The sequence below is a fragment of the Erithacus rubecula genome, assembly GCF_903797595.1.
Source record: "Erithacus rubecula genome assembly, contig: SUPER_W_unloc_1, whole genome shotgun sequence".
NCBI lineage: Eukaryota > Metazoa > Chordata > Aves > Passeriformes > Muscicapidae > Erithacus > Erithacus rubecula.
The window spans coordinates 135,453-161,965 of NW_027635709.1; the positions used below are offsets into that span (position 1 = coordinate 135,453).

Genomic DNA, 26,513 nt, shown 5'->3' on the forward strand with positions numbered 1-26,513 from the left:
AAAATTGAAACCAGGAGCTAAACCAGTAAGAGTGAACTGATATCCTATGAGAATAGAACATATAAATGTTTAGAATCATCACTGGGTCTCTCCAAGCCAACTGGCAAAAACCAAGCTATGCTAATGGAACAGGGAGATGTAAAGGCTCTTGCTCTTCAAGGGGTAGTCAAGTGGCTGGATTTAAAATTGATGTCACACACGACTATAACATGGCCATCTGCATACCATAGAGCAGATATATGCAAGTTGACTAGTATTACTTTAATTTGGGTCATGGTTGGAGACAGAGATGACACAACCCTCAGAGATCCATATGACAAAAGCTTCCTTTATTGTTCCCGAACCCTTCTTAAACAGAGGGTTTGAATCTCCTGGATATACACATATGATTGGTTGGGGTCTTAACATACCCATTTCCCTGGCCAATGATACATCTGCATTTCAACTTAAATTAATTGGCTGTGATCCTTTGTGTTCAAATCCATCCTATCATTGCTCACCCAGGGACTTGTTTACTTCTAGGCGGATTGAGTGCAGGGGGGCTGGCTCAGACCCAGTATATTATGACAGACCAGATTTAAGGGATGAACCTTCACAAAATCTGGCTAAAAAACTCTACAATGATGGCAGTAGCTTTGTGCAAAATGGAGTAAGAAGGGCAAGATGTGCAATAGTGACATTAGGGGAGGAAATCAAAGTGAAACCTTGCCTCTGAATACCTTGGCCCAAAAGGCCAAGATTATTGCACTCACTAAAGCCCTTGAGATTGGAAAAGAGCAGAGGATCTATATATTTACTGATTCCAAATATGTGTTTGGAGTAGTACATGCTCATGGGACTATATGGAAAGAATTGAGACTATTGAATTCGTAGGGAAGTGGTATAAAATCCAGGCAGAAAATTTTGAAGCTTCTGCAGGCAGTACTAGAACCTAAAGAAGTGGTTATAATGCAAATCAAAAAGGACAGAGGAAAGTGATTCAGAGAAATAGAAAAGCAGACTTAGTGACAAAAAAGGCAGTGAATCAAAAGCAAATAACTGAAGCTTTAAACCCTGAAAAAATAATGGAGATGAAACTCGCTGAATATTCACAAAAGGAAGCTCAATTATGGGGTCTAAATTGCACCAAAAATACAGAAGGATGGTGGGTCGCTCCAAACTAACAGATTTTTAACTAATGCTAAAATGGTGGAGACACTGTTCAAGAAGTTTTATGAAGATACCCATATGGGAGCAGACGCTATGATAAGTAGTACCAGAAGACATGCTGTAGGATCAAAAGAGCAATTCCCTGGGGTTACAATGACAAGATGTCCTGTCTGCTGTGTAAATAATCCTAAAATCCAAATAAATCCCCCAGTGGAAGAGGTGAAAAAGGAATAGCTCTTGGGGAGTATTGGCACATAGTTACTGAGTTACCAAAAACATTATAAATAGCACTATAAATGTTAAAATTATGAAATTATAATATTATAAGTATCTCTTTGTTTTAGTGAATACCTTCGCAGGATGACCAGAGGCTTTCCCATATCATAACAATTGAGCTAGGCAAGTTGTTGGTCTTACTAAAGGAAATAATCCCTAGGTTTGGAATCCCCAAAGGCCTATCTAAGGATAGATAAATAGATAGATAGATAGATAGATAGATAGATAGATAGATAGATAGATAGATAGATAGATAATTGACGCCATTTTGTTTCAGAGGTAGTTCAGGGAGTATCAAAATTTCTCCAAATGAAATGAGATTCACAGACTCCTTGGACACTGAAATCTGGTAGAAAGACAGAATGAATCAGTCTCAAGGTGTCCTGGTTTGAAAGGACAGGTGTCTGCCAGTAAAGGCAGAAGTTTCCCTTTGGAATAGAGACTTTGGTTCCATTCCCCCCCCCCCCCAAGTATTATAATTGTTTGAATCAAGGACTCTGAGGCAGAGATAAGGGGGTGGGAATAACAGCTCTTTTACTAATATATCTAACTGTACAAACAGAAAACAATAACAGTTAATATTGCTAACAGAACGAAATAGATAACTCGGTGTCAGTCCCTTTAGATGCAAGCACGCTGTCTCTGTGCTTAGTCCACAGCCCAGAGCTGCCGAGGGCAGGCGGGAACGGAGGCAGGAGGGGGGAGGGGGAGGGGCGGCAGCGGCCACGCTGGTCCCGGGTGGGAAAGGGCTGGAGCCGCGGCTCCTCGCTCACCGTGTGTGTCTGGGTGATCAGCTGTGTCCGCAGAGGCAGGAGGCTGGAACGGGGCAGATGCAGGGCAGGTGATCGCAGAGGGTCTGGCTCTCCTGTGCTCGGCCGCGTGGGCTGACGATCCCAGGCGTGCTCTTCCGAGCTCGCTGGAAACCCGAGTGCCCTCCCGGAAGCCTCAGAGGCCCCTCCGGGAGCTGTTCCCACCCACCCCTTTGTCTGGACTCATCAGAGACCCTGGGTGTAGCCCGGCCAGCTCCATTGGCATGATAATGGGAAAAATTCTTTCAATTGACACAGTAATAGAAAAACACTCAACCCCCAACATTATCCACCCCGAATTTTTTCCATGCCAACATGCTACATCATATTGAAATCTTTAAATTATATACATACATGTAGTTACGGGCACAGTATCATATATATTTCACCCTAGAACAAGGTCCCCTTGGGGTATGCATCGGGTCTCTCCATCCTTTTGCATCACCCACCAAGTGCAACCTGGTCCTTGAGCGAAAACCACCCCGCGAACAGGATTGTCTTTGCTGGAAGCAGAGTTCACCCAGACAGTTTTCCCTAACATGCCTCTCAGGTGTACCACTGGAACCTTATCTCCATCTGGTGCTCCCAAGGGCTCTGACTGGGCAGGGCCTGCTCGGTTAGTGGAACCTCGGGTATTCACTAACCATGTGGCCTTTGGTAGATTGATCTCCCAGTTCTTGAAAGTCCCCCCACCAAGTGCCTTTAAGGTGGTTTTAAGCAGACCATTACACCGTTCGACTTTCCCAGCTGCTGGTGCATGGTAGGGAATATGGTACACCCACTCAATGCCATGTTCTTTAGCCCAGGTGTTTAAAAGGCTGATTTTGAAATGAGTCCCATTGTCTGACTGAATTCTTTCAGGGGTACCATGTCTCCAGAGGACTTGTTTTTCCAGGCCCAGGATGGTGTTCCGAGCAGTGGCGTGGGGCACAGGGTAGGTCTCCAACCATCCGGTGGTGGCTTCTACCATGGTCAGCACGTAGCGCTTGCCCTGGCGGGTTTGAGGCAGTGTGATATAGTCAATCTGCCAGGCCTCTCCATACTTATACTTGGACCATCGCCCCCCCTACCAGAGGGGCTTCACCCGCTTGGCCTGTTTGATGGCAGCGCACGTGTCACAGTCATGAATAACCTGAGAGATGCTGTCCATGGTTAGATCCACCCCTCGGTCTCGTGCCCACTTATAGGTGGCGTCTCTGCCCTGATGACCTGAGGCATTGTGGGCCCATTGAGCCAGGAACAGTTCTCCCTTGTGTTCCCAATCTAAGTCTATCTTTGAGACCTCTATCTGTGCAGCCTGATCTACCTGCTTGTTGTGCCTATGTTCTTCATTAGCCCGACTCTTGGGAACATGGGCATCCACCTGACGGACTTTCACGGGGAACTTCTCTACCCGAGTGGCAATGTCTTTCCACTCATCAGCAGCCCAGATTGGTTTTCCTCTACGTTGCCAGTCAGCCTTTTTCCACCTTTCCAGCCAACCCCACAGAGCATTGGCTACCATCCACGAATCAGTGTAAAGGTAGAGCTTTGGCCATTTCTCTCTCTCAGCAATGTCCAAGGCCAGCTGAACAGCTTTGAGTTCAGCAAGTTGAATCGATTCACCTTCTCCTTCAGTAGCTTGTGCAACCTGTTGTGTGGGGCTCTATACGTCAGCTTTCCACTTCCGGTTCATCCTCACAATGCGGCAGGAACCGTCGATGAAAAGGGCGTAGCGTGTTTCATCTGCTGGCAGCTGGTTGTACGGTGGAGCTTCTTCAGCCTGGGTCACTTGCTTCTGCTCCTCTTCATCAGCAAGACCAAAATCTTCACCTTCTGGCCAGTTCATAATTATCTCCAAAATCCCAGGGCGATTCGGGTTGCCAATACGGGCGTGCTTTGTGATGAGGGCAATCCACTTGCTCCATGTGGCGTCGGTGGCGTGGTGGGTAGAGAGAACCTTTCCTTTGAACATCCACCCCAGCACTGGCAGTCGGGGTGCCAGGAGAAGTTGTGCTTCTGTGCCAATCACCTCTGAGGCAGCTTGAACTCCCTCATAGGCAGCCAAGATTTCCTTCTCTGTGGGAGTGTAGTTGGCTTCAGATCCTTTGTAGCTTCTGCTCCAGAATCCCAGGTGTCGGCCTCAGGTCTCACCAGGCACCTTCTGCCAAAGGCTCCAGGACAGACCATGGTTCCCAGCTGCAGAGCAGAGGACATTCTTTACCTCTGGTCCTGTCCTGACTGGGCAAAGGGCCACTGCATGAGCGATTTCCTGTTTGATCTGGGCAAAGGCTTGCTGTTGTTCAGGGCCCCAATGGAAATCGTTCTTCTTGCGAGTGACCTGGTAGAGAGGGCTCACAATCTGGCTGTACTCAGGGATGTGCATTCTCCAAAAGCCGATAGCACCTAGAAAAGCTTGTGTCTACTTCTTGCTTGTTGGTGGAGACATTGCAGTGATCTTATTGATGACCTCAGTGGGGATCTGGCGCCGTCCATCCTGCCACTTCACTCCCAGGAACTGGATCTCTCGGGCAGGTCCTTTGACTTTGCTCTTTTTAATGAGAAAACCGGCTCCCAGCAAAATCTGGATGATCTTCTCTCCTTTCTCAAACACCTCAATTGCTGTGTTCCCCCACACAATGATGTCATCGATGTACTGCAAATGTTCTGGAGCCTCACCCTTCTCCAGTGCAGCCTGGATCAGTCCGTGGCAGATGGTGGGGCTGTGCTTCCACCCCTGGGGCAGTCGGTTCCAGGTGTACTGCACGCCCCTCCAGGTGAAAGCAAATTGAGGCCTGCATTCTGCTGCCAAAGGAATGGAGAAGAATGCATTTGCAATGTCAATGGTGGCATACCACCTTGCTGCCTTGGACTCCAGCTCGTACTGGAGTTCCAGCATGTCCAGCATGGCAGCGCTCAGCGGTGGAGTCACTTCATTCAATGCCCGATAGTCCACAGTCAGTCTCCATTCTCCATCAGATTTCTGCACAGGCCAGATAGGACTGTTGAAGGGTGAGTGGCTCTTGCTGACCACCCCTTGGCTCTCTAGATCACGGATCATCTTGTGGATGGGGATCACAGCATCTCGATTTGTCCGGTACTGCCGGCGGTGCACTGTCATGGTGGCAATTGGCACCTGTTGCTCAGTCACTTTCAGGAGTCCTACTGCAGAGGGGTTTTCTGACAGTCCAGGCAAGGTGTTCAACTGCTTAATGCTCTCTGTCTCTACAGTAGCTATTCCAAAAGCCCACCTGAACCCCTTTGGGTCTTTGTAGTAGCCGTTCCTGAGGAAGTCTATGCCTAGAATGCACGGTGCCCCTGGGCCAGTTACAATTGGATGTTTCTGCCACTCCTTCCCTGTCAGGCTAATCTCAGCTTCCAGCAAAGTGAATTCCTGTGATCCCCCCGTCACCCCAACAATGGAAACAGGTACCTTCCCCACATGTTCTGATGGTATCAGGGTGCATTGTGAACCAGTATCAACTAGCACTTTATGTTTCTGTGGCTTTGACGTGCCAGGCCATCGCACCCACACTATCCAATAGATCCTGTCATCCCATGCCTCTCCCTGGCTAGAGGCAGGGCCCCTCTAGCCCTGGTTATTATTTCTTTCCTGGGCATACATAGTGGAGGTTCCTTCCAGGGGATCTGACAGAACATCCTCCTTGCTGTAATACCCTGCACCTTGCTTGTGGGAGGTTGAGGCTACCTTCATTTTAGTGCGGCTCCCTCAGTTAGCATTTCCCTCCCTGAGCTGACGCACCCGTGCTGCCAGGACAGAAGTGGGTTTCCCATCCCATTTTCCCATGTCTTCCCCATGGTCTCGCAGGAAAAACCACAGGTCAGCTCGTGAGGTGTACCCTCTCTCCCTAGCTGGGGGGCATGAAGCTCTGACTTGGGGGCCTGTGACTCGTACTGGTGCTACGCTGATCTTCCTCACCTCCTCAATTCTCTCCATCATCTCCTCCCTCATATCCCTCATCCTATCTTTGACCTGTTGGAGGTCCCTGGCCACGGCAGAGACATTAGCCTGCATTGGGCCATTCATCATGCTCTCGAAATTCCTGAGTTTGTTGGCAACAGAACACACTGTCTCTGGACTGTTATCGGCATTAATCATTGCTATGTAGGTGGTATATTGAGATGGACCCAAGGTTGCCAAATTCCATAACATCTGCCCTGTGCACTTGACCTTGTCAGGGTCATTGTCATGCTGTCCATCCCTCCCAAAGCTACCTCTAATACTGCTGTCTCTCTCAGCTGCTGGATCCCTTCCTCAAGGGTCTTCCAGCACATCCTACGGTGGTGCTCCTGCATTCTCTCTCTGTGTACAAACTTCTCTCTCACACTCATTAAAAGCCGGTCCCAGAGGGAAAGGAGGTCTTGCTCCCTTACGAATATCTGGTCCACACCTGAATCCTGGGCCAAGGATCCCAAATTCCTGGCCTCAGTTCCATCCAGTTGTACACCAGTTCCTGTAAGGTCCCAGACCCGGAGTAACCAAGTTGTAAAAGGCTCACGGCCCCGCCGAGCAATGTCTTTACGCAGGTTACGGAGACTATTGTATGAGAGGGACTCGGTGACAATCTCAACCTCTGGCTCCCTTGCTGGTTGTGAGGACCCTCCTTGCTGATCCCCATTATCTAAGTGCCTCGTTTTAATCTTAGATTTCCTAGTTTCCACAGGAGCAACTGCTGCTGGCTGTGGCTGCTCCTGTGATCCAGCTGGAACCTGGACAGATACAACATCTATGGGTTCCACTGCAGCACCATCTGACTCTCCCACTTTAGGGCAGGGGGAGGGTTTCTCACCAGCTGGAGAAAAATGCTCCTTCATCATCTGCCTGTGCTCCTTAAACATCTGGCTATGTTTCTTCAACATCTGGCTTTTCTCCTTCAACATTTGACCTATATCCTTCACTAGAGCCCCCACCCACTCTGGGTGGCTCATTTCTGCGGTGGGCTGTGGGGCAGCATCAGGCTCTGGGGCAGCATCCCTAGTCCCTGGGGCAGGCTCTGGGGCTGCATCCCTAGTCCCTGGGGCAGAGGCAGGTTCTGGGGCAACATCCCTAGTCACTGGGGCAGACGCAGGTTCTGGGGCAACATCCCAAGTTCCTGAGGCAGAGGCAGGTTTTGGGGCAGCATCCCTAGTCCCTGGGGCAGGTATCAGAGTTGTTGTCCAAGCCAATATTCCCTTGTTTCTGAATGCTAAGTAGAACAAGCCTACCAGTAACACCAGCCACTGTATAATAGCACTGGCAATTAAAACAGATCTGAAATCCTTGAGAACCAGTGGGGTAGCCTCAAAAAACTGGGTGATGGTTTGGGAGAAAATTTCCCTTGCACTCGTTATCTCACAGTAAGTACCATTACTGAAATAACCCCAGGAAGACGCAGTTAGAGTACGATAGCTCCGGATCCATGCAACCGCTTCCCAGAAAAAATTAAAAACCCATGAATTCCTGACATAATCAATCCACCAAACCAATCGGACAATAGCCACAGCAACCTTGGTGAGGGGGCCCAAATTCAAAAAAGGGCTTGCAAATGGGAGGGAGATGGCTGTGACCACATGGAACACAAACCAGATTAAACCAGACAACATATTGCCAGTTAAGAGAGCTGTTATTCCTGTCTTAACTCTCAACTCAGTGCCTTCTGTCCCACGTCTGGGCGCCAAAATCTGTCCTGGTTTGAAAGGACAGGTGTCTGCCAGTAAGGGCAGAAGTTTCCCTTTGGAATAGAGACTTTGGTTCCACTCCCCTCCCCCAAGTATTATAATTGTTTGAATCAAGGACTCTGAGGCAGAGATAAGGGGGTGGGAATAACAGCTCTTTTACTAATATATCTAACTGTACAAACAGAAAACAATAACAGTTAATATTGCTAACAGAACGAAATAGATAACTCGGTGTCAGTCCCTTTAGATGCAAGCACGCTGTCTCTGTGCTTAGTCCCAGCCCGGAGCTGTCGAAGGGCAGACGGGAATGGAGGCAGGAGGGAGGGGTGGGGGGCGGCAGCGGCCACGCCTGTCCTGGGCGGGAACGGGCTGGAGCGGCGGCTCCTCGCTCACCGTGTGTGTCCGGGTGATCAGCTGTGTCCGCAGAGGCAGGAGGCTGGAACGGGGCAGATGCAGGGCAGGTGATCACAGAGGGTCTGGCTCTCCTGTACTCGGCCATGTGGGCTGATGATCCCAGGCGTCCTCCTCTCAGCTCGCCGGAAACCCGAGTGCCCTCCCGGAAGCCTCAGAGGCCCCTCCGGGAGCCGTTCCCACCCACCCCTTTGTCTGGACTCATCAGAGACCCTGGGTGTAACCCGGCCAGCTCCATTGGCATGATAATGGGAAAAATTCTTTCAATTGACACAGTAATAGAAAAACACTCAACCCCCAACACAAGGCAAATCACAAAATTATTTCAGGAAACACAGCGTAAATGGGTAGAGGTTTTACCTTTTGTGTTGATGAAAATTAGAATAACTCCATGGATTAGGAAGGAGTAAGTCCATTTGTAGTATTACATGGAAAACTATCCTGTTAGTGATATGGGAAATCAAACTCTCCAAATGCACTTAAAAGGGGAGAAATGGATGAGAAATTATTTCTTGTCTCTTTCTTGGGTATTATCCTTCCCACACAGGTATTAACCAGTGAACTTTGCTTCCTTTGGACTCTCTGGTGCATGTTTTCAAACCTGGAGACTCGGTTTTTATTTGAACTTGGAAGGATGAACCATTACTAGAAAAGTGGAAAGGACCCTATTTGCTACTCTTAACTACCTACACAGCAGTAAAGGCAGAATTAGCTCTTGGATTTTCTGTTCCAAAGTAAAGAAAATTGCTTTGGATCATAGTGGACATCAACACCATTGGGGCCATGAAAAACAAAACTACACAAAGAACCTTAATTAATTGCACCTGGGAATCTGGATCCCCTTGAATTAGAATGTCCTTAAGGACTATTGTCGTTGTTTTTGTGTATTAGTGATATTGTTACCTATAGCTATAGTGGTAATCTATAAAAATACTGATTTGCTTAAGCCTGGAAACAATAATGACAAATGTTATAAGGAAAGTAAAAGTATTATATGAATTACAAAGGGATAACACATCCTTAGGCAGTGCTGAAGTATGAGAGTGGTTTATGTTTTGGTTACCAAATTTGGGGAATTGGTTTAGGAGAATAATAGGACTAATTGCCATATTGGTGCTAACTGCTGATGAAGTCAAAGAGGAATTTTACTTAAACTTTGTGCTAACCTTTAGTCATTAGCATAGTAAAATACCTGCCCATAGCCTGTAATTACCCCTTACTCACATAAACCCCTTCACATGTTGTCATAGAACATGCTTGGTAAAATACTTGTGGTACTGTATCTTAAAATGGAGATCGAGGAAGATACAGCCAGTGACTGTAGCTTTAGATTGTGGGTATATGTCACATTAGGGTCGCAGTTTTGGAGACAAATCACGCCGAGGATCGTGCGACACAGCCAAGATTTATTGATGCACACCTCCTTTTATAGGAGGTTCAAAATTCCCATGCTTGAACACACAATTGGTAGAAGTTTCAACACTGCCCAGTTCACTGGCCAATGATATGTCTGCATTCAGGATTGAATGGGATTGGCTGGAGTCCCCTGTTTGAGTTCAAATCCAACCTATCATTGTCCTACCCAGGGACTTGTTTGCTTTTAGGCTTGTCGAGTTGGTATCTGTTATGGCCAATTTATCTGTGCAGCTTACAGACCAGCTGTAGCTGTCACAGGTATAGGGGAAATGTTAATCTTTCACTGTTTGTAGTGTATAAAAGCAGGTTGCTTGCATCCTGAGAGTGTGCTGGCTTTGTAGATTCACCACCTACCACCCATCTCTGCATAGACATTAAATAAGTAACTGTGTGGATTAGCTTCTTGCACATGGGGTAGAACCCATATTTGAGACAACAACTTGAACTTTGTAACACATTAAAAATAATGTTGGACAAATTATGGCTTTCTTAAAGCATTCTTTGAGAAGAATTCAGGAATCTTAATGCTGAATTCTGGAGTGTGGGTAGTTGTTTTGGTATCTTCTCTGTATAAAAAGATAAAGGCTTCAAGGCTATGAAATGGCAGACTGAAATGGCAGACTAAAATGGCACACATAGTACCTGAAATAAATTTGGATTTTAGTCTAAAAGAGTCTATGTAGACTATTTTATGATTGTAATGATCTAATAGTTTAGTTAGGACATTAAAATTACAAATTAAATATTACCATGTAGAAAACCTTCCACAAACAATATGCTTACATTTTAGGGAAAGTCTAAATGTATTCAATGAAGTTAAGGAGGCTTTCTTGAGTTACATGACCAAGGGGTCAATGGGGCCAGTTCTGAGGAAAGAAACTGAGTGACCATCTAGCTTGGGACACCCTGGCATCATGTGCTCACTTACTTCATTGTGCTACTGCATGCAAGTGAGCTAGGTTTTATACTGCTGTCTCTGCAAATATATAGTCTGACCTAGTCAAAACATTTCTGAGATGGGAGTGTCCTGACTCCCCAGACATACTGTGCTTTTGCATGTGCAGTTCATGCTCAAGATCCTATAGGAGACCTGCTGCTCTCCTTTGTAGACGCTGCTTAGTAGTTGCAGAAATGCTGGTTATAAGGGTGGGATTGCAGACCTTTCTGCCATAGTACACAACTTGAATCAAGTAGCTGCAGCTGGTTTCCTGGGATACAGTAGCAGAAGCCATTAATAGTTTAGGTGTTGTTCTCGTTTTGCTCTTGGACTCACAGACTAGCTTGTCAATGTTGTCTAATTAACTTACATTGCAGGTTTATTTAAAGTGTACAATATTTGGAATGGATTAGCAAAATCAAATGATGTAACTTATTTTGTAGCACATGAAGTTGAAAACTGGTGATTCAGTCAAAGGCAGACATCATCATGATGTGCTCTAGTTTTTATGGTAGATGCATGTGGTGGTTTGTATGAATTTCCTGAAATAGTTCCCTGTGAGGACCTGGGAAGTCTCCACTGGACCTGACAAGGAGTAATCGGTGTCTGATTTTTAATACTGACACATGGTTAGACCAATGAGAAAGTTTATGTGCCTTTGTGAAACACGTAAAGACAAAAAACCCGAGGAATATCTCTTTCATTTCCGGCCTCTCAGAAGGTAACTAGTCCTAGTCTCCCAGGCCAAGGCCCTGCATGGCCTGCAAGCCTTGTGAGGCTGGGCCGGGCAGGGGAGGGCAAGTTCTGATGCAGGGGTTGGGAATCCCGCTGGGACCCATTTTTGGCCAGGGCCCCTATAGAAAGGGCTACTAAGATCTTAGATCACCTAGGCACGGCCAGGGAGCCCACGACTCAGCAGAACATCTAGCCAACATCAAAACCCTTCACTGCCACTGGCCCAGGCTGAGCCAGGAGGTCCACGCAGCCCCAGGAATGGTTCCGGGCAGAGGGGCCTACCCCACCACAGTGCCCACACGGCCTGGGGGAGAGACAACCAGGCCCCGTTCTGGCAAGGCTCCTCCTCTTTGCCTGCTGCACAGGGGGAGGGAAGACCATCTGCCTGTGGCTGGAACTGAATGCAGCAAATGTCAGAAAACAGTCATGCAACCATAACAACTACCACAGCTTTCTCTCTGAGCCCCTACTATCTTGGTCCAGTGTCCTGGTTTGAAGGACAGGTGTCTGCCAATAAAGGCAGAAGTTTTCCTTTAGAATAGAGACTTTAATTCCACTCCCCCCAAGTATTATAATTGTTTGAATCAAGGACTCTGAGGCAGAGATAAGGGGGTGGGAATAACAGCTCTTTTACTAATATATCTAACCATACAAGCAGAAACAACAGCAGTTGTTAAAATTGCTAACAGAACAGAATAGATAACTTGGTTTCAGTCCCTTTAGCTGCAGGCACACTCTCTCTGTGCTCAGTCCCGGTGCTGCAGCCGCAACAACACCCGGAGCTGCAGAAAAGCAGGCGGGAGCGGAGGCAGGAGGGGGCAGCAGCGGCCACGCCGGTCTCGGGTGGGAACGGGCTGGAGCGGCGGCTCCTCGCTCACCGTGTGTGTCCGGGTGATCAGCTGTGTCCGCAGAGGCAGGAGGCTGGAACGGGGCAGATGCAGGGCAGGTGATCACAGAGGGTCTGGCTCTCCTGTGTTCCACAGGGGGGGCTGCAGACGGGGTGTCCTCCTCTGAGCTCGCCGGAAACACGAGTCCCCTCCTGGAAGCACAAGTAGCCCCTCCGGGAGCCACTCCCACCTACTCCTTTGTCTAGAGTCATCAGAGATCCTGGGTGTAACCCGGCCAGCTCCATTGGCATGATAATGGGAAAAATTCTTTAAATTGACACAGTAATAGAAAAACACTCAACCTCCAACATCCAGCCTCCATTGAGGCCTGAAATGCACCACCCCAACTGCTCCAGCTGCTGCTCGGGCAAGATATTAACTCTTTCACTGCCCAGAATGAGATTTGCAGACACTTTGTTCTGTCTCCTGAGTGAAAGAAAAGGACCAAGATGAAGACACATAGAAATAGCATGAAAACACAGAGGCCAGACAAAAGGAAGAAGTCAAGTCCCAGATGGAAGAGATTGATGGAGATGCCTTACTCTTGGACTGAAATTTCTCTTTTTTAAACTATGGAGAAGAGACTCTTGTTTTCCTATAACTCATAGAAGGCATTATGGGGTGGATGAAATGTTCTAACTGTAGACACAATCTGAGGCATTTGCACTAAAGAAAGTAGATGTTGAAACGGCTGTAATTTTATAAGAAGTTCGAATAGAGAGAAGATTCCTGATGCTTCTTCCCCCCCCCCCCCCCTCCAGGGGAGAGAAGAAAGTCCTCTGTTTTCAAAGATGAAGAGAGCTTTGGTTTGAACTGTTATAATCCTTAAAGTGTGCCCCATAAGTTGACATGGTCCTCAATAACAGTTGTGGGAAGACTGTTAGTCGAGGAGGGGATTTTTACACAGTGATCAGATTTCCATTCTCCTCAGCAGCTGATTCACTGTGACACTGAGGCCACGAGAAAGCTGTTTATTGTGGAGAAATCTCCATAGACTGAAGAGAGAAGTCTCCTCTCCCAAGTAAATTGGTGAAAGACTATTTTTAGAGATGGTAAACTGACTGATTTGTTTCTGTACATTGTCAGTGTGAAAGGAAAGAAGTTGTGGAGGAGGAGAAGTGTTCTAAAAGTTTTATTCTGAGTTTTATTCTTTTTTCTTATAGTTTCTAGAAATAAAGTTTTTCTTTGTACCCTTTGAAGTTTGAGCCTGTTTTGCCTTCCTCCTAATCTTATCTCACATCAGGAAATTTAGTAAATGCTTCTAGTGGGTGCACTGGTGATTTAGCCAGTGCTAGACCTGGGACAATAATAGGCGTCGAAACTCAGGAAATCTCAAATTGGCAGACTAAAAACCACTACGATGCAGGACACCTGAATAACTTCAGATATAACTGTATGAAGTCCAACAAACGCAAGTTCAACAAAGTCCTGCACGTGGGGAAAAATAACTCAGTGCATCAGCACAGGTTGGGGGCTGACCTGCTGGAAAGCAGCCCTGCAGAGAAGGATCTGGGCGTCCTGGCGGACAACAATCTGTCGATGAGCCAGCAGTGTGTGCCTGTGGCCAAGAAGGCCAATGGGATTCTGAGGTGCATTGGGAAGAGCGTTGCCAGCAGGTCAAGAGAGGTGGTCCTGTGTTCGGCTGCAGTGCCAGCTGTAGACTGAGCTCTGGGTGGTGGGAGTCCAAGGCAAGAAGCTGTGAACTGTCAGCCCTTTGCATAACAAAGGACATGGAGACCTGTGGCCCAGCCAGGTTACTTGACAGTCAGGGATGGAGCAGGAGCCAATAAACCCAGAATATTACGCACTTAGACTTTGAGGGTACAAAATCCTCAGTTGGGGGTCTTTCCTCAAAGGTACCATCTTGGGCTGTTTCTGTGTTACTGCACGGCGAATAAATTGCTTTATGGAACAAGACATCTGAGACTCTTCTATGGGAAACCTGGAGTGGAGCTGATAAGGAAACCTGGTCTGACTGCATGTGAGTGGGGTGTGTAGGAAGTCAAGTGGGGTAACTGTCAGCTCACTGGAGCCACCCGGTGTGAAGGGGCTTTGGTCCCAGCAGTTAAAGACTCTGGCATTGGGAGTGACTACCAAAGTGTCTCATGAATGGTCAGACTGGTTGATTTCCTTAACAATCCTGCCCCTCTACTCAGCCCTGGTGAGGCACATCTGGAGTGCTGTGTCCAGTCCTTGGCTCCTCAGTACAAGAGAGACATGGAGCTCCTGGAGCCGATCCAGTGGAGGCTACAGAGTTGATGAGGGGACTGGAACATCTCTCTTATGAGAAAAGGCTGAGGGAGTTGGGCCTGTTCAGCCTTGAGAAGAGATGACTGAGAAGGGACCTCATCAATGTCTGTAAGTATCTTCAAGGAGGGGTCAGAGGATGGATGAGTCTCTGATCTGTGGTGCCAAGCAATGGGGCAAGAGGCAACAGGCAGAAACTGATGCACAGGAAGTTCCACCTGAATATGAGGAAGAACCTCTTTACTTGCTGGGTGACTGAGCACTGGAACAGACTGATCAAAGAGGTTGTGGAGTCTTCCTCACTGGAGATATTCAAGAACTGTCTGGACACAATCCTGTGCCATGTGCTCTGGGAGGACTCTGCTTGGATAGGGAGGTTGGACCAGATAACCCACTGTGGTCTATTCCAACCTTACCCATTCTCTGTTTCTGTGACATCCACTTGTATAACTCCCGAGTATCCTGTTAGGAAGGTTAAGGATTCCTCACAATGCTGTATACTAGTGTCAGTATCATCAGTCTTAAAATGAGACACAGGATAATTTGTCAAGTACTCTGATTTTGTTTGATACCCAGATGAGTTGCATGTTGTTTTTTAATACTGATGCTGAAATGGAATAACCTCTGACCTGAGCAGTTCAAATGTTGTGAATTTTAAAAGGCTTCTTGAAAAAAAATTATTATTTTTGTTTAGTGTTTCTCTCTTCACATAGTGAATACTGAACAGTAACCTTCAGAACAAAACTCGCATACTTTCAAGTAACAGGAATTCTCTTGGTGTTTGTAGTGCTGATTGGAGGAGTGGAGAGGAAGAGTTTTCTAAACTTCAAAGCATAGCATGCTAATTTGGAGCTGTATTGAGTATCTTCAATTGCAGACTGAGACAAATGTTTACCCTACTCCTAAAACCTAATTTGGTTTGAATGCATATATCTAATGTTCATGATGATGATAATATGGAATCCGTGGGTCAGAGACTGAGATGACAGTACTCTCAGAGATCCGTGTGACAAAAGCCTCTTTTATTGCTCAGACCTTCCTTATATAGAGGGTTTGAATCTCACAGATATATATATGTGATTGGTTGGGGTCTTAGCACACTCATTTCCCTGGCTAATGATACATCTGCATTTAGGGTTCAATTAATTGACTGGGATCTTTTGTATGTGTTCAAATCCATCCTATCATCGCTCACCCAGAGACTTGTTTACTTCTAGGCTGGTTAAGTTTGGGCTGCAGCTTCAGACTAGCTGCAATGTGACAATAATAAACTAAAAGTTAATATACTTCAGAGTCCTTCAGTAGTGGTGTGGCCAAGAGATGAGAAGACCAATCATCAAGAAATCTGTAGGGTACCCTGTGGAGTCCCTCAGTCAGGGTTTAGGTTCATGCCTGGTGTGCAAGTGACAATGAGCACAGAGTTCAGATTTACCTTCTAACCTTTAATGTGGTTCTATGCAGAAAGGGATGCTAGGTGATAGTTTGCAAAGCTAGCACACCTCTTTGGAGAGTTTGCAGGCTTTTATACAAGATAAAACAAAGAAGTTGCGTAAAACTTGTTCATTGGTTAGCCTAACCAACTCATTTCTGTGCATACTCCGATTAGTGACTAGTTCAATATATGAGGTTGGTGTGACATAAGCATACAAGGTCCCTTCCCAGAGGTGTGATTTTTTTACCATGTTAATTAGTCTTAAGTTACCCTTTGTGCAACCTTACCGCTTTCTTCCCCATCCCCCTGGTCCAGAGGTGATTCATCTTTGTTGACATTAGCATATTCTTGTCATTCTGCTGTTATCATAGAATATCCTGAGTTGGAAGGATCATCAAAGTCCAACTCCTGGCCCTGCACAGGACAACCCCAAGAATCCTACCCTGTGCCTGAGAGTATTGTCCAAACCCTTCTTGAACTCTGTCAGGCTTGGAGTTGTGACCACTTCCCTGGAGAGCCTGTTTCAGTGCCCAACCATTCTCTGGATGAAGAAGCTTTTCCTAATATCCAACCTAAACCTCCCAATATAGCTTCATGCTGTTCTCTAGGATTCTGTCTCTGGTCACCAGAGAGAAGAAATCAGTGCCTGCCCCTCCGTTGTCCCTCATGAGGAAGTTGTAGACTGTGATGAGGTATCTCCTCAGTCTCCTCTACTCCAGCTAAACAAGCCAAGTGACCTCAGCCATTCCTCATGTGCCTTCCCCTCTAGACCCTTCACCATCTTCATAGCCCTCCTTTGGATGTTCTCTAATAGCTTTATATCTTTCTTACTGGGGTGACCAAAAGTGCCCCCAGGACTCAAGGTGAGGCTTCCCCAGTGCAGAGCAGAGCAGGACAATCACCTCTCTTGACTAGCTGACATTGCTTTGCCTGATGCCCTCAAAGACACAGTTGGCCCTCCTGGCTGCCAGGGCACTGCTAACTCATATTCAACTTAGCATCAACCAAGACCCCTGAGTCCCTTTCTCCATTGCTGATCTCCAGCTTCTCATTCCACAGTCTTTCTGTGCTTCCAGGGTTGCCCCATCCCAGGTGGAGGATCTGGCAGGTACCCTTGTTAAGCTTAATATGATTGGTGATTGTCCAGCCTTCTCATTTGTTGAGGTCTCTCTGCAGGGCCTCCTTGCCTTCAAGGAAGTCAGCAGCTCCTCTCAGTTTAGTGTTGTCAGCAAATTTACTTAGTATGCCTTTGAATCCTGTGTCCAAGTCATTTATGAAGATGATGAAAAGAACTAGCCCTAAGATGGAGCCCTGCAGAACTCCACTAGTGACAGGTCAACAGCCTGTCACCCCTTTGACTATAACCCTCTGCGCCTGACATGTCAGCCAGTTGCTCACCCACTAAATGACATGGTTATCTAGCACACAGCTGGATAAATACATCATTTTGTCCATAAGGATCCTGTGAGAGACAGTATCAAAATTTTTATTGAAATCCAAAAATATCAAAACTGACTTTCCATGGTCAACTAGGTGGGTTACCTTGTCATAAAAGGAAATTAAATTTGTGTTCTGGTTTGAAAGACAGATATTTGCTAAGAAAGGCAGGATCCTCTCTTTGAAATGGAGAGGGTAAATAACCCCTCCCTCCAAATTACAATTTTGGAATTAGAGGGGGTCTCAGGCAAAGATATGGGGATAGGAATAGAAGTTCTTTACTAATATATCTAACAAGACAAGCAAAAACAACAGCAGCTATGAAATGAACAACAGACAAAACAGTAACTCAGTTCCAGTCCTTTTTTGGCCACAGATACTCTTTCCCTGTGCTGCAGTAACCAGTGGTGGGGGCAGGGCAGATCCTGCGCATCTGCGGAGGGCTGGGTCAATGGTGGCAGCATCCCAGGTGGGAGAGGGATGGAGGAGAGACTTCTCTGCTCATAGTGTGGGTCATGGTGTTCAGCAGAGTGTGTGGAGGTGGCAGGCTGAAGATGGAAGTCAGCAGTATGGTTGGAGGTTGGCAAGGGCTGCAGTGAAGGTGCTGGATGGCAGGGGGTGCGGGACAGCAGCAGTGGTCATCCTCCTCTGACTCCACAGGCAAAATGGGGCGAGCCAATGCCTCACTCTCTCCTCTTCTAGCTTTTTGAATCTTGTGGTTTCTTCCCTTCCCCCCCGCCCCTTGCCACTAGCCATCCATGCTAGGGCCTAGTCAACAGATTTCTTAGCATGACAATGGGGAAAATTCCACAGAGACAAAAGGGAAAAAAATAACCCCCAACATTACCCACCCCAAATTTTTCCCATGCCAACATGCTGCATCAAATTAAAACCTTTAAATTATATAGAGGCACAGTATCATAGGTAGTTCACCCTAAAACAAGGTCTCCTTGGGGTATGCATCGGATCTCTCCATACTTTTACATCACCCACCAGGTGCAACATGGTCCTTGAGTGAAAGCAACCCCACGGATGGGATTGGCTTTGCTGGAGGCAGAGTTCACCCAAGCAGTTTTTCCTAGCATACCTCTTGTGCGTACCACTGAAACCTCAGCTCCATCTGGTGTTCCCAAGGGCTCAGATTGGGCAGGGCCTGCTCGGTTAGTGGAACCTCGGGTGTTCACTAACCATGTGGCCTTTAGTAAATTAATCTCCCACTTCTTGAATGTTCCCCAACCCAGTGTCTTTAAGGTGGTTTTAAGAAGACCATTGCACTGTTCACCTTTCCCAAACACTAGTGCATGGTAGGGAATATGGTACACCCACTCGATGCCATGTTCTCTAGCCCGGGTGTTGATAAGGCTGTTCTTGAAATGAGTCCCGTTGTCTGACTCAATTCTCTCAGGGGTGCCATGCCTCCAGAGGACTTGTTTTTCCAGGCCCAAGATGGTGTTCCGAGCAGTGGCGTGGGGCACAGGGTAGGTCTCCAACCACCTGGTGATGGCTTCCACCATGGTCAGCACGTAGCGCTTGCCTTGGTGAGTTTGAGGCAGTGTGATGTAGTCAATCTGCCAGGTCTCCCCATTACTTATATTTGGACCACCACCCCCCATACCAGAAGGTCTTCACCCACTTGGTTTGCTTGATGGCAGCACACGTCTTGCAGTCATGGATAACCTGAGAAATACTGTCCATGGTTAGATCCACCCCTTGGTCTCGTGCCCACTTATAGGTGGCATTACTTCCCTGATGGCCTGAGGCATCACCTGCTCATTGTGCTGGTGTTCTTCATTAGCCCGACTCTTGGGGACATGGGCATCCACATAACGGACTTTCACAGTGTTGGGGGTAGAGTGTTTTTCTATTACTGTGTCAATTTAAAGAATTTTTCCCATTATCATGCCAATGGAGCTGGCCGGGTTACACCCAGGGTCTCTGATGACTCTAGACAAAAGGGGTCGGTGGAAGTGGCTCCCGGAGGGGCTACTTGTGCTTCCGGAGGGTGACTTGTTTCCGGTGAGCTCGGAGCAGGACGCCCTGACTGCAGCCCCTGCTGTGGAACACAGGAGAGCCAGACCCTCTGCGATCACCTGCCCTGCATCTGCCCCGTTCCAGCCTCCTGCCTCTGCGGACACAGCTGATCACCCGGACACACACGGTGAGCGAGGAGCCGCCGCTCCAGCCCATTCCCACCCGAGACCGGCGTGGCCGCTGCCGCCCCCTCCTGCCTCTGCTCCCGCCTGCCCTCAGCAGCTCCGGGCTTTGCTCTGTCTGCAGCACCGGGACCGAGCACAGAGAGGCAGCATGCTTGCATCTAAAGAAGGGACTGAAACCGAGTTATCTGTTCTGTTCTGTTCTGTTCTGTTAGTAATTTTAACAACTGCTGTTGTTTCTGCTTGTACGGTTAGATATATTAGTAAAAGAGCTGTTATTACAACCCCCTTATCTCTGCCTCAGAGTCCTTGATTCAAACAATTATAATACTTGGGGGGAGTGGAATTAAAGTCTCTATTTCAAAGGAAAACTTCTGCCTTTACTGGCAGACACCTGTCCTTCAAACCAGGACACACGGGTAGCTTCTCTACCCGAGTGGCAATGTCTTTCCACTCATCAGCAGTCCAGATTGGTTTCCCTCTACGTTGCCAGTCAGCCTTTTTCCACCTTTCCAGCCAACCCCACAGAGCACTGGCTACCATCTATGAATCAGTGTAAAGGTAGAGCTTTGGCCACTTCTCTCTTTCAGCAATGTCCAAGGCCAGCTGAACAGCTTTGAGTTCAGCAAGTTGACTTGATCCACCTTCTCCTTTGGTGGCTTGTGCAACCTGTTGTGTGGGGCTCCATATGGCTGCTTTGCACTTCCAGTTCATCCCTATGATGTGACAGGAAGTGTCGGTGAAAACAGTGTATGGTGTTTCATCAGCTGGCAGCTGGTTGTACAGTGGGGCTTCATTGGCCTGGGTCACTTGCTCCTGATCCTCTTGGTTGGCGAGACCAAAATTTTCACCTTCTGGCCAATTTGTAATTATTTCCAAAATCCCAGGGCGATTCGGGTTGCCAATACAGGCGTGCTGCGTGATGAGGGCAATCCACTTATTCCATGTGGCATCGGTGGCATGGTGGGGAGATGGAATTTTTCCTTTGAACATCCACCCCAGCACTGGCAGTCGGGTTGCCATGAGGAGTCGTGCTTCCATGCCAATCACTTCTGAGGCAGCTTTAACTCCTTCATAGGCAGCCAAGATTTCTTTCTCTGTTGGAGTGTAGTTGGCTTCCGACCCTCTGTAACTTTGGCACCAGAATTTCAGAGGTCTTCCTCGAGTGTCCTCAGGCACCTTCTGCAAAACGCTCCAGGACAAACCCTTGTTTCCAGCTGCAGAGTTAAGCACATCCTTTACCTCTGGTCCTGTCCTGACTGGACCAAGGGCTACTGCATGAGCGATCTCCTGCTTGATGGGCGTGAAGGCTTTTTGCTCTTCAGGGCCCCAGTGGAAATGGTTCTTTTTGTGGGTGATCAGGTAGAGAGGGCTCACAATCTGGCTATGCTCAGGAATGTGCATTCTCCAAAAGCCTTTGGCACCTAGGAAAGCTTGTGTCTCCTTCTTGCTTGTTGGTGGAGACATTGCAGTGATGTTATTGATGACCTCAGTGGGGATCTGACACCGTCTGTCTCGTCACTTTACCCCCAGGAAGTGGATCTCTTGGGCAGGTCCTTTGACTTTGCTTTTCTTGTTGGCAAAACCAGCTCCCAGCAGAATCTGGATGATCTCTGCTTTCTCAAATTCTTCCATTGCCCTGTTCTTCCACACAAGGATGTAATCGATGAACTGGAGATGTTCTGGAGCCTCTCCCTTTTCCAGTGCAGCCTGGATCAGTCCGTGGCAGATGGTGGGGCTGTGCTTTCACCCCTGGGGTAGTCTGTTCCAGGTGTACTGCACGCCTCCCCAGGTGAAAGCAAACTGAGGCCTGCATTCTGCTGCCAAAGGAATGGAGAAGAATGCATTTGCAATGTCAATGGTGGCATACCACCTTGCTGCCTTGGACTCCAGCTCATACTGGAGTTCCAGCATGTCCGGCACGGCAGCGCTCAGCGGTGGAGTCACTTCATTCAATGCCCGATAGTCCACAGTCAATCTCCATTCTCCATCAGACTTGCGCACAATCTAAATGGGACTGTTAAAGGGTGAGTGGCTCTTGCTGACCACCCCTTGGCTCTCTAGATCACGGATCATCTTGTGGATGGGGATCACAGCATCTCGATTTTTCCGGTACTGCCGGCAGTGCACTGGTCGAGGTGGCAATTGGCACCTGTTGCTCTTTCCTCTTCAGGAGTCTCACTGCAGATGGGTTTTCTGATAGTCTAGGCAAGGTGTTCAAATGCTTAATGCTCTCTGCGTCTACAGCAGCTATTCCAAAAGCCCACCTGAGTCTCTTTGGGCCTTTGTAATAGCCGGTCCAGGGGAAGTCTACGCCTAGAATGCACAGTGCCTCTGGGCCAGTCACATTAGGATGTTTCTGCCACTCCTTCCCATTCAGGCTCACCTCAAGCCTCCAGTAAAGTCAGGTCCTGTGATCCCCCTCCCCTGCCCCCCAGTAATGGAAGCAAGTTCTTCCTCCACATGTTCTGATGGTATTAGGGTGCGTTGTGAACCAGTAGCAACCAACACTCTATGCTTCTGTGGCTCTGATGTGCCAGGCCATCAGATCCACACCTTCCAAAAGACGGAGTTTTTACATGCCACACCCTGTCTAGAGGAAGGACCCTTCTAGCCCTGTTTATGATTTCCTTCCTGGGCATACATACTAGATGTTCTTTCAAGTGGATCGGAAAGATCATCCTCCCTTCTGTAATACACAACATCTTGGTCATGGGAGGTTGAGACTACCTTCACTTTAGCGGAGCTCCCTCGGTTAGTGTTTCCCTCCTTGAATAGATGCACCCGTGCTGCCAGAACAGAAGTGGGTTTCCCATCCCACCTTCTCATGTCTTCCCTGTGGTCACGCAGAAAGAACCACAGGTCAACTCGATAGGTGTACCCTCTTTCCCTTGCTGGGGAACGTTGGGTTCCAACTTTGGGGTCTGTGACTTGCACTGGTGCTGCATGGGAACTGTTCCTCCTCACCTTCTCCCTCATCTTCCTCATCTCCTCTTGGAGGGTCATAATTACAGCAGAGACATGGGCCTACATCGGGCCATTTATCATACTCTCAAAATTTTTAAGCTTCTTAGCAACAGAACCCACTGTTTCTTGGTTGTCATCAGCAGTAATTGTTGCAATAAAAGTGGTATATTGAGACGGCCCCAGGTTTGCCAGATTCTGCAGCATCTGCCCTGTGTACCTGACCTTGTCAGGGTCATTGTCATGCTGTCCATCCCTCGCAAAAAGTACCTCTAATACTGCTGTCTCTCTCAGCTGCTGGATCCCTTCCTCAAGGGTCTTCCAGCACATTCTATGGTGGTGCTCCTGCATTCTCTCTCTGTGGACAAATCTCTCTTTCACGCTCATTAAAAGCTGTTCCCAGAGGGAAAGGAGGCCTTGCTCTCTTATGAATATCTGGTCCACACCTGAGTCCTGGGTCATGGATCCCAAATTCCTTGCCTCAATACTATCCAGTTGCACACCTGTACCCATAAGGTCCCAGACTCAAAGTAACCAAGTTGTAAAAGCCTCATGGCCCCACCGTGCAATGTCTTTTTGCATATTATGGAGACTTTCGTATGACAGGGACTCAGTGATGGTCTCAACCTCTGGTTCCCTTGCTGGTTGTGAGGACCCTCCTTTCTGATCCTTTTTATCTAGGTGCCTTGTTTTAATCTTAGATTTTCTAGTTTCCACAGGTGACTGCTGCTGGCTGTGACTGCTCCTGCAGTTCAGCTAGAACCTGGACAGATGTAACATCTATGGGTTCCACTGCAGCATCATCTGATTCTCCCTCTTTAAGGCAGGGGGACTATTTCTCACCAGCTGGGGAAAGCTACTCCTTCAGCATCTGGCCCATCTCACTTATTTCCTTCACTAGAACTCCCACCCACTCCGGGTATTTGGTTTCTGAGGTGGGCTGTGGGGCAGGATCAAGCTGTGGGACACCATCCCTATTTCCTAGGATAGATATCAGGATTGTTATCCAAGTCAATCTCCCCTTGTCTCTGAATGCTAAATAGAGCAGGTCTATCAGCAACACCAGCCACTGTATCATATCACTAGCATTTAGAGAGGATCTGAATTCCTTGAAAACTGGTGGGGTGGACTTAAAAACTTGGTGATGGGTTGGGAGAAAATTTTTCCTGCTGTCACTTCCTCATAGTAAGTACCATTATTGAAGTAACCTTAAAAACACACAGTTAGAGTGCAATAGCTCTGGATCCATGCGGCCGCCTTCCAGAGGAAGTTAAAAATATATGAATTCCTCACTTGATCAAGCCACATAATTAACCAGATAATAGCCACAGTAACCTTAGTGATGGGACCCATGTTCAAATAAGGGCATGCAAATGGGAGAGATATAGCTGTGACCATGTGGAGCCCAAACCAGGGTAAGCTGGACAACATGGTGCCACCTAATACAAAAACTTAGGTAACTCAATAACTGTTATTCCTTTTTCACCCTTTCCTCTCAATGCCCTTAGGCCCCACATTCGGGCGCCATAAATCTGTCCTGGTTTGAAAGACAGGTATTTGCCAAGAAAGGCAGGAGCTTCTTCCTGAGATGGAGAGTGCAGACCCCTCCCCTCCTCTCTCCAAATTATTAGAATTTTGGAATCAGAGGCTCTCAGGGAAATATATGGGGATAGAAATACCAGTTCTTCACTATTATATTTAACAAGACAAAACAAAACAATAACTATGAAAATTAACAACAAAACAGAACAGTAACTCAGTTCCAGTCCTTTTCAGCTGCAGACACCTTCTCCCTGCGCTCTGTTACCGGTGGTGGGGCAGGGCCGATCCCGTGCAGCTGTGGAGGGCTGGGGTGTTGGCGGCGTGTGGGAGCCCAGAGTATTCCTCTGGCTTCCCTGGGAGGTTTAAGACCCCCCTGGTGGGGTCCCCAAAGACCCTTGAATGAGACCCAGGTGTCTCAGGGGCGGGATTTAGGTCCTTGGAACAATTTACCAACATTGAGAGAAGAAATGCAAGCTGCAAAAATAAATAGAGTGGAAATTAGACTGTTAGAATTTAGAATTAGCAGATTTCTAGAATGTTTGTGATAAGGGACACATGGCCAAGATGGAGAATTTGGAGTGTGGATACCTCTTCCTCCTTCTTCTCCATGCTGGGTGACATGCTGGCACTTTTAGATTGGATGGGGACAGAGCTGGACCGTTTAACAAGATTGTATTGTATTGGGAGTCATTTGTAAATACCTAGTACATAATTTAGACCATAAAAGATAAGCCCCGCCTTTACCAGGCAGATTCTGCCCTGGACATCTGGCAAGCAGACCGCTATTCACTGGACAAAGCATTCCTGAGATAAGAAACAATAAACAACCATGAAAACCTCTAAGAACAGCCTCCTGCAGTCTCTCATCGGCGGGCATCAAAAAGAGCTGGGTTCCAGACCACCTGCATGTCCTCCTGAGGTGATCTCAGGTCTAAGGAGACACCTCAGGCTGTGACAGCGGCGGTGTCCCAGGTGTGAGAAGGATGGAGGAGAGACTCCCCTGCTTACAGTGTGTATCACGGGGCTCAGCAGGCTACATGGAGGTGGCAGGCTGAAGTAGGGAAGGCAGCAGTGGTGTGTCCGACAGCAGAGAACGTGGCTCCTGGTGTTGGGATGGTGGGGGAGTGGTAGGTAGCAGCACTGGCCATCTCCCTCCGACTCCACTAGCGAGAGAGAGCAGCAGCTGCCCTCACTTCTGTCTTTACCTGTTCATCCCCCCCGCCCCCGCCTTGGTCTTGCAGTGTTCTCTTTCTTCATGCCTCCTCCATTACTAGCCATCCATGCTAGGGCATGGTCCACAAGTGTTTTAGCATTACAATGGGGAAAATTCCACAGAGAGAAAAGGGGAAGGAAAAAAAAAAAAAAAAGAAAAACCAACCCCCAACAATAGCATATTTAAAGCCAAATAATGTCCATCTTTGATATTGTTCCAGTGAAACCCTCCCTTTCCTGGTGCTTGAGTCCCAATGGGGGTCCCAGGAGGGAAAATGCTCTTCAGCATTTCCTGATAACCTCTCCTCTGTGTCCATCCTACCTCCCTCCTAGCAGTCCTGGATACCACCTCTCTTTCAGTATAATCTAATCGATTATCTAGTGGAATTTGGATTTCCCCCCAATCTGGATTCTTGGTTTTAAGAATGGTCTCAAATACTTTAGCTCCCCTCTCTGGATCTTCTCTATAGTGTCCTGCCCATCTCACCTATGCCTCAAGGTTGATAGGGGAGAAAGGTATCTTTACCACAACTGGGCTATGAGATCTCACCCTCTCCTGGAGCAGAGCTATCACCTCCTGTTCACCTTTTTCTTCCTTACTCTCTTCTCCCGCTTACCATCTTCCTGTCTGCTCACTTCCTGTTTCCCCCAGGTCTTCCCCACCACTAAGTTTGAAAGTAACTACTGACTCCTTCCTAACTGCCCATCCCCCCCTTCATGCTACATGAGTCTCAGACACAGACAAATCTTTTATCTCTGTCTGGTGCCACCATCATCTCTACATCATCTCTACATCATCTCTACATCATCCTCTCATTCACTATTGCATTTCAGACAACAATGCCTGATACCACAGGAGGAATAAGATTGCTTCATTCTTCTACCCTTTGCCCTTTCTTTCTCTAAAGCAAACATGAGAGGGTCTGGTGGGGCAGGTAAGCACACCTTTTGCAATTCTGGGTGCTTTCTTAACTTAAAGAACAAATTACATAAGGTACTTCATCCCAATTCCCCTCTCTTCTAGAAAAAAACATCAGATGTAAAAGGGTGCAATAATCTAAGGTACCATTCTCCAGCCACTGAGCCTGACAGTTTAACTTATATATTGCCCATAAACGATTACATCTAAGTAATTTAGGTTTACTTAGTGACCCTCCTCCTATCTTTTTCCAGTAGCTCAATATACATATAAGTGGAGTATTTGGAATATGATCTCCCACTTTAGTTTTAGAATAAACCACCCCCATA

The 26,513-nt window shown here is 47.5% G+C and overlaps 1 protein-coding gene and 1 long non-coding RNA gene across 2 annotated transcripts in view; one reads left to right on the forward strand and one right to left on the reverse strand.

Annotated features, from left to right (window-relative positions):
* LOC306814084 overlaps positions 1-19,123 on the reverse strand; it is a 65,063-nt gene extending 45,940 nt beyond the window's left edge. The window contains exon 1 of the long non-coding RNA XR_013777086.1: positions 19,024-19,123. This is a non-coding gene — a long non-coding RNA (uncharacterized lncRNA). The remainder of the gene's footprint in view (positions 1-19,023) is intronic.
* LOC306814080 (ubiquitin-conjugating enzyme E2 R2) overlaps positions 1-26,513 on the forward strand; it is a 128,935-nt gene that overhangs the window by 54,662 nt on the left and 47,760 nt on the right. The gene's annotated exons all lie outside the window — the stretch shown is intronic.